General features: G+C 51.1%; 1 long non-coding RNA gene across 16 annotated transcripts in view; it reads left to right on the forward strand.

Moving 5' to 3' along the window:
- Positions 1–11,547, forward strand: part of LOC102151699 — a 90,996-nt gene extending 79,449 nt beyond the window's left edge. For 14 of the 16 annotated variants that reach the window (XR_005364903.1, XR_005364910.1, XR_005364909.1 and 11 more), the window contains one exon: positions 8,995–11,547. This is a non-coding gene — a long non-coding RNA (uncharacterized LOC102151699). Of the gene's footprint in view, positions 1–559; positions 647–5,790; positions 7,212–8,994 lie in introns of those variants that run through there. The other 2 variants (XR_005364912.1, XR_005364916.1) reach the window with 2 other exon arrangements.
- Positions 11,548–13,348: the final 1,801 nt, after the last annotated feature.

A 13,348-nucleotide genomic window follows, 5' to 3' on the forward strand; every position in this document is an offset into this window, starting at 1 on the left:
CAGATGGTTGGAGGTGCCATTTTAACCAGAGTCTGCAGCAGTTGGGGAAGGAGAGGGGGGAACCTAGGGCTGGAGGGGGGCTGGGACCTGGCATTGCTGCTTCCTCAGGGCCTTCGGCTCCTACTTCTCCCACCTGGGCACCTGTCCCCAGCTCTGGTTGCTCACCTGACCCAACAGCCCTGTCACTTGGGCTGCCCAAACTCCTGTGGACTCTGTGGGTGCCCCTTGGGTCTTATAAGGTGTGTGGCGAGGCCGGGACAACATTGGCAATCTCTTAAGTCCCTACCACCCACGAGGAGAACCCCGTGACCACCCAGCATGCAGCGAGGATGCGGCCACTGACCAGGGACTGCCAGGAGCTGGCAGGGGAGTAGCAGGAGGGCTCATGGGCTGTGGGGTGCTGAAGGCCCCAGAGTCCAGCCCTCGGCTCCAGGCTTCAGCTGGAGTACTCAGGGCACATGAGGAGCAAAGCTTGGGAGGGGTCCATGTTTCTATCCTAACTCAGCACTGAAGTTAATTCCAGAACTTCTCCAGACCTCAGTGTTTGCTTCTCCATCAGGGAAGGGTGTCGGCCCCACCCAGCGGGCTGGCAGGCAAATCACCTACTTTGGTGAAGGAATGGCAAAGCGAGGCTCATCTTTTACAGGTGAGGAAAGCAAGACTCAGAGAGGCCAGACTTCTCACCCAGGGTCACCTGGCTGCTGAGGGGAAGCCCCGTGCCCTGGGGTGTGGGGAATGAGGTGCATGTAAAGCTCAGGCTGTGAGCCTGCCTGTTCCCTGGGGTTCTTGGCTCCCTAGAACTTCCTCATTCCAGAAACCTGCATGCCCCAGAGCTTTGTGAAATAAGGGACAAGCCCCACGGGTGGCCATTTGGCCCCAGGGCAGGAATACTAGCATTGTCTCCCGGAGCCCACCTGGGGCCCCACGCCTGGCTGAGCACCCAAGATCTCTGTCTTGTCACAGAGATCACCCTGGGAGATGGGTGCAACCCATCTCTCTGTTTTCAGATGGGGAAAGTGAGGCTCAGGCAGGTGCAGGGACTTGCCTCAGACCCCACAGCACTGAGTGCCAGAGCTGGGATGAGAATCCACTTCTGGGACCTCAGAGATGGCCTCTTAACTCCAGACCAGATCAGCCAGCCTCGACCAAACTCGAGGGACTGTTCCCTGTGTTGGACTTGGCTATGAACAGAGTTCCCTGGGCACCATCAGAAAATATTGATGGGAGCTGCATGGAAGGTCCCTGTGGTGCAGGAAGGAGCAGGCTCATCACAGGATAGGCACGTGGCTGGGTGAGACTGGTCAGTAGGGTTGGGAGGCCATGGTGCCAGGAGTACTCACAGCCCAGGAATCTTTTCTGATCTTGGAGCATTGAGGGGCAGGGACCATTTCCCTTTTTTTTTTTTTTTTTAAGATTTTATTTATTTATTCATGAGACACACACACACACACACACACACACACACACACACACACAGAGGCAGAGACACAGGCAGAGGGAGAAGCAAGCTCCATGCAGGGAGCCTGACATGGGACCTAATCCCGGGTCTCCGGGATCAGGCCCTGGGCTGAAGGCGGCGTTAAACCACTGAGCCACCCAGGCTGCCCCACCATTTCTCTTTTTGACAGATAAAAAAGCTGAAGTCCAAAAGGCAGGATGACTTACTACAAGTCCCATTGGGCTTTAGGGACAGAATCAGGGCAAAGGGGGCAGCCCCGAGTGGGATCGAGTCCCACTTCTGGCTCCCTACATGGAGCCTGCTTCTCCCTCTGCCTGTGTCTCTGCTTCTCTCTCTCTGTGTGTGTCTCCCATGAATAAATAAATAAAATCTTAAAAAAAAAAAAAGAATCAGGGCAAAGGCAAGATTCTTTGACCCCCAACCAGTGTGCTTTTTTGCTGTGTGTCAGTGCTACCCATCCACTCACTCATTGATCTCTCCTCCCATCTATATACCCCTATCTACCTACTCACCTACTGATCCATCTACCCAGCCTCCGTCCACCCATCCATCCACTCACCCACCTATCCACTCATCTATCCATTCTCTCATCTGCCCACCCATGCATTCACATGTCCATCCACCCACTCACCTACCTATCTACTTACCCATCCATTCATAGAACCTGTTCACTTATCCATCTTCCCATCTTACATCCATCTACCACTCACCCACTACTCATCCATCCACTTACTTATCCATCCATCCATCCATCCATCCACCCATCCGTCCATCCATCCATTTATTCATCCCTCCCTCGCTCCCTCCATCCATCCACACATCCATCCACTATCCATCTACTCATTCAGTTATCTAGCCATCACCCATCCAATGACTTTTCACCCACCCAAGTATCCATCCATCTAACCCACCATCCATTTATCTCATTTTATTTTTATTCTATAACCATTCTGAGTCTTGTTTCTACAGCCTTTAGTTAGGAAACATATGTTCAGGTGAGCTGGGCGCTGATCCTTCCTCTCTGCGGAGGTGCACCAACTCCCCAAACCCCCCTTTCAGCATATCAATTCCAGAGGTTGTCATAAAATGGACCAAGAGCCATCAGCCCAGGAGCCAAGGACCAAAAGGATTGTTTGGACCAGGGATGGGGCAGCTTCTGCTCCTGCCTCTAACATGCTGTGTGACAATTGAGCAATTGCGAACTGAGAATAATTGTCCGGTCCTCTGACAATTGGAGGAACAAGCGGAAGCTTTAGAAAGGCAATAGCCCTTCACCAACATGAGGGAGAGTTTTTTTGAAGGGGTTAGTAGGGCTCAGTCTTTGAGGCATACTCTCTCTTATTACTAAAACCTGCCAGAAAGTTCGGTTGATTCTGCTCAGACCAGCTAGATAGTCATTCATTCATCCATCCATTCGTTCATTCTGCACCAACTGTGTACTAGGGCCCATATAAGACTCCAGGGATCTAGAAATCAATACAGATAGCTTCTGCCCTCAAGAAATTGGCTGATACTTGGCTCTGAACAGAAATCGGTCACTTCACATGGGTTCTGGTTGAGGCTTGAACTTAGTCCTGGGGGACTCGAGGAATGTCAGCTGTGGGCTGCGCAGGTGAGGACGGAGTCCCCGAGGGGGGACGTACTCATGATCTGGAAGGACAGGGCCGAGGGTGTGGAGAAGGACGTGGAGGCAGAAAGGAGAGCACATGCAAAGTCCTGGGGGCCCCGGGGGAAGTTCTTTGAGTACCTACTAAGTGTCAGGCACTGTAGCCAGTGTTCCCACCTCATTATCTCAGTGGATCCTACCCACAATGCTACAGGGCTGGCAGGATCCTTTTGCACATTTCACTAATGAGAAAGCTAAGGCTCAGAGAGGACCAGCAGCTTTCCCAAAGGTGCACAGCATCCACACGCTAGATCTGATACACCAGCCTAGGCCTGTTGGTCTGACTCCGAAGTCTGGAGCCTTTGCCCATTCTCCCTCACCTTGAGCATCTCCTCCTCAAGGTGAGGGTAGGGGAGAAAGCACTCTGTCACCACTCATGTCTTTCAGGCAGCTTAGGAGGCTCATGCATTCATTCAATTAACAAATACTTACCCATTCCTCCTCCGGATCAGGGATCAGGCCAGGAGGTGTTGGAGGGTTGAGCAGTGACAGGACAGGACCCTCCCTGCTCTGGGGCCGGCAGGGGGGACTCCCAGTTAAGGGGATGCTCAGGGGACTGACCTCAACCTCAAAGCCCTGAGTCACCCAGGCCTAAAAATAAACCCAGGTGCCATCCAAGCCCAAAGAGTGGGGACCACAGGCTCCCAGAGCAGAGGCTGGGGAGGCATCAGGCAGAGCTGTCAGCTCGGAGCAGGCTCCTCTCATCAGCATGGGGCCCCAGCCTCCCTGCTTAAAGATCGCCTCGGGCGCTCTCTTAAAGATGCTAACGCTGCAGCTGACATTTGGGAGATCCTGGCAGGCGATCAAACCCAAGCTGAAAATCGGAGCTTCTGGGCGGGGGCGGGGTGGTGGTCACCAGGCAGCAGGGACCCAGGTTGGTTGGAGCTGAGGGCGACAGGGCTTGGGCAGCTGGTACCGGCTGAGTCTGTGCCTCCAGCCTGGCCCTGCGTGGCCAGGCTGGGTATCCGGCTCTCTGCTGGAAGAACTCCAGGACACAGAAAGCAAGGACGCAGGAGGACAGTGGATCAGGAGACACTCAAGCTTCTTAGCCTTCTTAGCTCAGCCTCAAACTCCAGCTCACTGTCAATAAGCAGACCAACTGGCTAAAAACATAAACAGAGTGATGAGTTATGGAAAAGAGGTAAGATGGAAAGAAGTTGCTGGTGCTAATTCCATCTCTCGCTGTACCCAATGCTGGGTCCCTCCCAGTGCAGAGAAGAGAGTACAGCAAGGAAGCTGAGGGTCAGAGGGAGGAGTTAGGAGAGAACATCCCCAGGCCACCTCCCACCTCTGCCTTGGACACCATTGCCCTTCCACAGACTTTGACAAGCCTGAGCCAACCTCATCTCCTTTGTCTTCCTTTATATCCAGTCTCCTTCTGCCCACCCATCTACCACGATCCACCCACTCCAACCCACTCATCTAGCCAATCTACCTACCTTCCACCTAATGGATTCACCCACTGCTCTTCCACCTGTCCAACCATCCATCCATCCAATGAATCAATCATCCTCTTCATCCGTCCATCCGCTGACTCGTCCACTCAGCCCATCCATCTCCCTCCGTTCAACCGTGTCCCCTCCTGATACCAACATCCATTCATCCATCCCTCCAAATGTCCATCCATTCTCCATGCGTTTGGGTCAGGCCATGCTGTGCACAGGAGAGGTGCACCCAGCTCAGTGTTAGGGGGTCAGGAAAGGCTTCCAGGAGGGAGAGCCCTCTCTGCTGAGACATGAAGAATAAGCAGCAGGAATCCAGGTAGAATGTGGAAGGGAGAGTCTTCCCCAAAGAGATGGGAGGCGAGAGACAGAGACACTCTGTAGCCGACCAGAGAGCTGAGAGAGGCTGACTCTGGGGCTGAGTGGGTGGCAGGCCGGGGCCTGAAGCTGGGACAACTTGTCTGGCACAGAGTCAGGCCCACGGGATTGTGGGAAGGGAAGTGAAATATTCAGTCCCATGGCTGTCTACTGCCCCTGATGCCTCCAGATGGGCCCCCTCCGGGTCCTGCAGCGCTCCCACCCACCTGTCCCGCCTCCGAATCCCAGGGATGCTCACAGCCAGATATCCCTACAGACCTCCCCTCACAGGCTTTTACTTAGTGTGTGGGAATTCTAGAATTCTAGCTTCTCCGGGTCAGAGTTGTGCCTTATCCTTCTTGACATCCTGTTCTGCAGCACTGAGCCAAAGTTATCCATAAATAAATAGATAGATGATAGATAGATAGATAGATAAATAAATATCAAGAGATAAAAAATTTTTTTCTTTCTCCAACCTCTCTCCTCCCTCCTCTTGGAGAGCCCTTCCACACCCCCAGGCACCCTGTCCTAAAGCCCCTGTGCAGTCTGCATCTCTTTCCTCTTTCCCAGGTGACCTCGCCTTGTCGGGTCGGTCACCCAGATCTGTCAGTTCCATCTGACAACCGTGAATCTGTCACTCTTCTACCTGCTAGGCCACCAACCTCCTCTGTCCTCCCACTGCTCTCCATCCAGGACATGTACAAGAGGCACTCTGAGAGAGGCTCTAAAATTTAAACTTGACCACTCTAGTCTCCTACTTAAACCTTTCATGGCTTCCCATGGGCTTCTGGATAAAGCCCTAGGTCCCTGTCATTGCCTCTATGACCCTTCCCAAGGTGGCTGATGCTGTCTTCTCTGGTCTCCAGGTTCATCCCTCAAAAGATATGAAAGCCATCAAGTTCACTGCTGTCTATACTGGGTCTTCAAAGCCACCCTGGCCCTGGCTGCTGGACTGTCTCAGCCAAAAAGCCTAGAAACATCCTGAGTCTTCAACTCCCTGCCCGCCCCTACACTTGACTCCTCTTAGGCCTCACATTCTGTCCCCATGAGCCTGGGAGCAGTCAGTTCCATATTCTCAATGTCACGTCAGGCACCCAGTTGGCCCTCAGGTAAAAGAACATATTGCTCAATCTACAATAATATTAGGGTTTACCTCCAGACTCTTTCTCCCCATATCTGACCATTTCCATTTGCAATTCGTGCCTGAAACCAAAGCCAACTGCTTGGCCTCTTCTCTGCCTACAAAACATTTTTTACTGATTTTTATGGCTACAAAAAAAATTTCCTTCCTGTCTTCACATTCACAGGAAAGAGAGAGCCCTGGCCCTGACTCAGAATTGGATTCTAGCTGGAGGCGTCCTCTCCGAGGCTGGCTCTAGGGAAAGGGTTTATCTGTTTGTTCCCTGACCTTGAGCGGGGAGCTAAGGCAGCAGGAAAGGGGACACACAGGAGCGGGGAGGGGAATGAGGAGGGAAAGCTGGAGCTGTGGCCCTGGGACCCCGCACTCTGCCCCAGGGACCAGCTAGGTGACAGGAAGGGAGAGAGAGGGAGGAGACAGGCCGTGCTGCCTGCAGCTCCTGCTTTTGGTCTCCCAGGATCTCTGGGTTGCACGACCTGCCTAGTCCCATCCCTGGCTCCCCCAGAAACTGAACAGACCAGGTATGTGGATTGCTGTAGGGAGTCCTCAACCACTGTGCAGGTAGAGAGCAGCTTGGCCATCCACACACCTGAGGGCCAGCTGTGACTGTCACACCCCCAGTGCCCCATGGAGGGACTCGGTCCAGGCAGCCTGGCCCGGCACAGCCAGCCCACAGGGTAAGGACAGTGGCACTAAGGGAGGCAAGAGACCAAGAAATAGGTAAAGAAAAGAACCCTTCCTAGAAAGGGTCTTCTTCCAACTAGTATGTGACTGAGCTTGAACTCAAACATGTATTGAGCTCCTTTGCCAGGATCCTTACCATCCATGAACCGACCATCTTTTCTCCAACTGAACTGTAAGCGAACTTCGAGTCCAAACTATTTATTTCCTCCCAAATAACCTTTCTCTTGCTACAAAAGTAAAGCATGCTTTTTGTGGATATTGCCAGAGGGGCCCCCGGGTGGGTTAGTTGACTAAGCATTCATGATCCCAGGGCCCTGAGATCGAGCCCCGCTTCTCCCTCTCCCTGTTTTGCTCTCTTGTGCTCGCTTTCTGTCAAATAAATAAATAAAATCTTTTAAAAAAGCGAGATTGCTGAAAATGCAGATGAGCTCAATGAAGAAAATAAAAACACTTTTAATCCCATCACCTGGAGATGACCCGGCTTTTTTGACATTTGGAGGAGTTGGATCCCCTCCAGCGTCTCCATATCCAACATCTTGGTCTGGAGTCCCACACATGATTGACACGTAGGAACAATTTTGTGTCTGATTGTTTACCTTTTTATTCATTATTTATTAATTCCAAAAGTACCCATTGAACCCAATGTAGTTATCAATTTAGTGGTGTTTCAGATTCTTAGAGGGTGTCAGGAGAGGTATAGCACCTAAGATACTCAGATACTCATTGTGAGTTAGACTCCATGGCCAAACCCTTCTCAGCCCCTCTGCCAGGTAAGTGGTCAAGGCCCAGACTTGAGTCCAAATCCTGGCCCCATCCCTCACCAGCTGTGTGGCCTTTGGCAAGTCCCTTAGCCCATGCTACCCAAAGTGTGGTCCACAGACTGGTGTTGGCCCACGTACTATGTGTTGACATCATAAGAAAAGCACCAGAACTGAGCATAATTTAGAAACATTCATTCCAACCGGACACTGTTCACATCCAGTTGTGATTGTGTTCATTACAATAATATCGTTCCAGGCAGATTGGAAAATTGTCTCTACAAGTTCCTCCACCTCAGATAGCTCGAAAAGCACAGAGTTAGCCTACTCTGTGACTCAGTTTCTTCAGTAGTAAAATAGGAATAATCATGGTCCTTAACCTCATCAGATCCCTGGGAAGGGTAAGTGAACTAATTGGTGGAAGGTTCCCAGGACAGTGGCTGAGCATTGCAAACTCTCATTAATGTCAATGCCACTGGTGTTTTGCATATTTTCTGTATTCTGCGTTGAAGATACCCAATTTCTGGGAGCGGGAGGAGAAGGGCTAGAAAGGGGAGTGGACCCTGATTAATGCATCCTACCCTACCCCCCAGTTTCTATGAGTTTTAGTCAATCCTTGAGATTGAGACACCCCTGTGACCTGCCTTCCAGGTCTCCAAAAGAACCACGGCGTCCTGTGTTCATCCACTTACCAGGTATCTATAGACCACTTACAGAGTGAGGCCGGAGTGCCCAGTGGCTAAGAACTCAGAACACTGGAGAGACAGGCTCAAATCCCAGCTCTGCTCCTTACTAGCTGAGTGACTTTGGGGGCATCACTTAACCACTCTGAGCCACAGTGTTCCTGAGTGAGGGCCCGGAGGGGTTCCTGAGGTCAGAACTCAGGCCAGGCGGGGCCCGGGCAGATGATCCCCACATGCCTGTAGAGAGCATGACTATACAGGGTGCTCCCTGGCTGTGTGCTCAAATGTGACCATTGTGGGGACCTCCTGGATATCCACCCTCAGGGACTTTTTGTGGACTAGGGAAGAATAGGTGGTAGCTTGAGATGCCAAACTTGCCAGGTATTACTTCTAGAAAAATGAATGAATTTAAAAACTTTGAATATTGGAAAGTGGAGAGATGTAAACATATAAAGGTCTCCAGATAAGTAGAAGGCTTGCCAATTAGACGTGTATTGTATGGAACAGGGGAGCTCCCCTAACGGTCTCTTCTCTGCAGAGGGAGGCCTGAGCAGCCTGGCTAAGCCACGTGATGCCTCTGAAAGCTTCTCTGAACAGCCTGGTGTCACTTCTCCTGATTCACTAGCTAAAGCAAGTCATGAGGCTGAGCCTGACATGGGGGGTAGAGGAATGCAACCCCTCGCGAGGCCTGCACTCACATGGCAATGGGGCAGGCATGGATAATCCTCTCATTGGAAAGACAGCAAATAATTGGGAACAATGACCTACCTACCATTGTGGCCACAAATATTCCTCTCTCTTGCACAGATGTGGGTGATTACAGACGGCCACCGATTGCCTCATTTCTCCCACGAAGACATAGTGTCTTCTCTCCTCCTCTTGAGAGATTCCTGGCTGGTCCCAGGACTGGCTTCGAGGAACATAACAGAGCCAACATGATGCTGTGTAGCTTCTAACATTTGAGCTTCTCGATGTGCTCCCTCTTGGAAGCCAGCCACCATGTGAAAACCCACTATGCTGAGAGCAAGCCCAGGAGCCATATGGACAAGGGAGACCAGTGGGCAGCATGAGGGGTACCAGAAGCATAAAGGAAGCCTTCCTTAACCCTCCAGCCCAGCCACCTGCTAAATGCAGCCCTAGGGGATGACCCCAGCCCATGGCTCTCTTGCTAAAGAGATCTATAAGTAGGGGGAAAACTTGAGGGTCTCCCACACAGTTATAAACTGAATTGTGTCTCCCCAAAATTCATATGTTGAAGTCCTAACTCCCAGTGCCTCAGAAAGTAACCACATTTGGAGCTAAGGTCTTGGGAGAGGTAATTAGGTTCAAATGAGGTCATCAAGGTGGGGGCCCTCATCCAGGAAGATCAGTGTCCTCATAAGAAGACAAGCACATGGAAAGACACTAGACCCAGGTGTGGACACACACAGGAGAGACCTCGTGAGGACACAGCAAGAAGGTGGCCGCCTACAAGCCAAAGAGAGAGAGAGGTCTCAGAGGAAACCAACCCTGCTGACACCTTGGACTTCCAGCCTCCAGAACCGTGAGAGAATGAATTCCTGATAAGCCGCTCAGTCTGGTATTTTGTTATGGCGGCCCTGGCACACATATCCACACGCCCACTACTCAATGCTGGAATGGGGACAGCATACCCACAAACACTGTCTTCTAGAAGGGGTAGGAAGAGGAGGCAAGTCCTTGGCATCGTGCGCCGCAATCCTGAGTCCGCCAGGTGGAGACTGCCAGGGCCACCGCCTCCAGGGTGACACAGACACTCTCCAATGGACCCCACGGTGCTCCCTTGGAACTCTTTCTGTCCTCTGCTCTCCGAGGCCCTTGTGTGTGGGGGGCCCTATGGGTGGACTTCCTTTTCCATCTCGTCCTTGGCCACATGGAATGAGGACCCAAGGGCCCTCATGGAGGGCTGAGCAGATCTTTCCATCTGCTCTCTTCCCTCCGGGGCCCACATGTGGTTGTAAGTCGTGAACGGTCACAGCCTCTTTTAGTGCAGGCTGGCAGCTCTTTTGCCAGTGTGATCCTCTTCGAAACTTAGCTTATGTTTTATCTCTTTGTCCCCACTCAGCAACGTATGCTAAAGACGCAGCCAAATTTTCTAGGCCTGCTTCTCTAGACTTCATCACCAGAGGTTTGGGCAAAGCAGGTAATGGCCACATCTGGATGTCGTCTTTACCGTGAGACCGAATCTCAGCTGGACTCCATCACACAAAGCGCTTCTTAGTTGCATTATTTTGTCCTCGGCCTAGAAGATTCTTTATTGACAAGTTGTGGATTACCCATTTTGAAAAGTCTCTACAGAAAGTTTAAAATTCACACTTGGACTCCTCAAACAATACTTTTCTGGGGATGCAGATAGTTAAATTTAAAACTCGTATCTGCTCCAAGATCGTACTGTGCATTCCACATACCAATATGTCAGAAGGTTTACTAAAATGTCATCTGTAACTCGAATTTGAAGAATCAACCAACTGCCAGAGGGGCGGGGACTGGGTCTGTTTTGCCCACTCATCTTGCAAAGAGCAAGCAGGCTTTTCCAAAAATGGCCCTGGGTTCTCTAGGTTTCTGGAGGACAAACTGCTGGTGTGTGTGTGTGTGTGTGTGTGTGTGTGTGTGTGTGTCTATGTGTGTGTCCCAGACAGTATCACCTTTTTTCACTCGGGGACGAGATGTTTGTGTCCAAGCTTGCTCCCATAAGATGGGTGGCCTTCTTGCAATGGCATCGCTCAACTTCCCATGGGCTCCAGGCCACTGGGCCTTGGGCTCCTGGATCTCTGGCTTCCTTTCTCTGTCACTGGACAGAGATGAGAAATAGCTGTATTTTTCAACGCTGAAAATCCAGAATTTCTGGGCTCTCTCTTTCCCTTTCATCCCTGCTTGCAAATAGGCTAATTCCCTTCCGAGTGCATCTCTTTTCTGTGGTGTCTTGGGAAAAAGCAGTGCACGAGTTTGCTAGGGCTGCTGTAACAAAGTAGACAGAAATGTATTGTTCGCAGTCCCAGAAGCTAGGGGTCTCCACTGAAGGTGTCAGCAGGTGGCTTCCCTCTGACGGCCACGAAGGAAGGCTCTGTTCCAGGCCTCTCTCTGGCTGGGGGATGGCCACATTCTCCCTGTGCCTTCACATCACCTTTCCCTGTACATGTGAGTGCGCAAACTTCCCCTCGTTCTGAGGACACCAGTCATGTTGATTAGGGCTCACCCTGGTGATTCCATTTTGCTTTAATTACCTCTTTAGAGACTCTCTCCAAATATAGTCACATTTTGGGGCACATGGGTGTCTCAGTGGTTGAATGTCTCCCTTAGGTTAGGTCGTGATCCCGGGGTCCTGGGATCGAGTCCCGCGTTGGGTTCCCTGCAGGGAGTTTGCTTCTCTCTCTGCCTATGTCTCTGCCTCTCTCTCTGTGTCTCTCATGAATAAATAAATAAAATCTTTAAAAATAAGAGATGACAAATATAGTCACATTCTGACAGTCACACTGCCGTTGGGGCTTCAATGTATGAACTGGTGGGGGGACATGATTCAGTCTGTAACATGCAGCAAATAGCAAACAAGATATGCCAAACATTTCTTTTTCCCCAGCTCTTCAGCTAAAGCCCTAAGTGCCGTATGGTATGGGCTTTGTGAGTTACCTGTACACAGGAATTCTCACATGTTCCCTGCCGTATGACAAGGTCACCCTCGATACCTTCAGTAACTCTTTTCTTGTCACCTGATATTTGCTCTGAGAGCCAGAGCTACATATTTGTTGGGGCCATTATTTCTAGGTGCCAGTTACCATATTGGTCAGATTTTGCTAGGCTATGCTGCGTAACAAGCATCCCTGAAATATCAGTAGATCACAGTAGCCACGGTTTGTTTCCATTCAGGTTTACTGTTGTCGACAACATGCTTGCCCCACTGTCCCATCTCACTACCTCACGTACCATCTTCATGCTGAGATCGAGGCTGAAATTGTAGCATCTCTACAGAATACATCCACTGGAAAGAAAAGGGCTAGAGAGCTGCATGTCCCCAGGAGAGCTGTTCAAGTTTCTGCGGGGCACTGGCATATATGGGCACTTCTTCTCACAGTTTATTGGTCAGAGCACGTCACATGGCCAAGCCCAATGTCAACGGGCACAGAAGTATGTTCTGCCTGTAGGGAGGCACTGTGAGTCACTGACCATGGGCCGAGAGGCACGATCTTCTTAGGGCAGGGAATTACTGGCAACAGAGGCAGCATCTGCCATGATGGTTTTTCCTGTTTCCCTTTTTTTTTTTTTTTTTGAGATTTTCTTTATTCAGGGGATCCCTGGCTGGCTCAGTGGTTTAGCGCTGCCTTCAGCATGATCTTAGAGCCCGGGATTGAGTCCTGTGTCGGGTTTCCTGCATGGAGCCTGCTTCTCCCTCTGCCTGTGTCTCTGCCTCTCTCTCTCTCTCTCTCTCTGTGTATGTGTGTGTGTCTCATGAATAAATAAATAAAATCTTAAAAAAATTTTATTTATTCATTTAAGAGAGAGAGAGAGAATGAGAATGTTGAGGGGGTGGGGGACAGAGGAAGAGGGAGAAGCAGACCCTGCAAAAGCAGGGAGCCTGACGTAGGGCTTGATCCCAGGACTCTGAGATCACAATCTGAGCCCCAACGGCAGCCACTCAATCATCTGAGCCACCCAGGAGCCCCCGCCATGATAGTTAACACCGGTTAATACTGACTATGCATAGGGACTTTGTGCCAGCAGCTTCATTCACATCCTGAGCTCATGGATTTCTTATCATAGCCCCATTTTATAGTTAAGAAAATTGAGGCCTCCAGAGGGGAGGAGACTTGTTCATTTTCTAGCATCATCAACCAGATCCATGAACATACCTTGAATAACTCTGAGGGTCCACACACACATGAGGTCTTGTTCCCACCTCCTCTCTCCAGCAGTGGGTGAGAAAGTGGGTGGAGAGGCAGGGCCAGCTCACCCTGTGTCCTGCTGGGACGGACACAAATGTTAGCTGGGGACCTTCTCAGCTGGGGTGGAGAATCCTGAGTCAGCTGCGCCCCTGCCTGGGTGTTGGGAGAGCCTGTTCGTTGGGGAACTCACACCCTACCTTCCTGCTCAGCTCTGCCCTGCCCACCCTGCAAATCTAGGAATCTTGCCAGAGCCAGGCAGGGCTGGG

The sequence above is a fragment of the Canis lupus genome, chromosome 9 (assembly GCF_011100685.1).
Source record: "Canis lupus familiaris isolate Mischka breed German Shepherd chromosome 9, alternate assembly UU_Cfam_GSD_1.0, whole genome shotgun sequence".
Taxonomy (NCBI): Eukaryota; Metazoa; Chordata; class Mammalia; order Carnivora; family Canidae; genus Canis; species Canis lupus.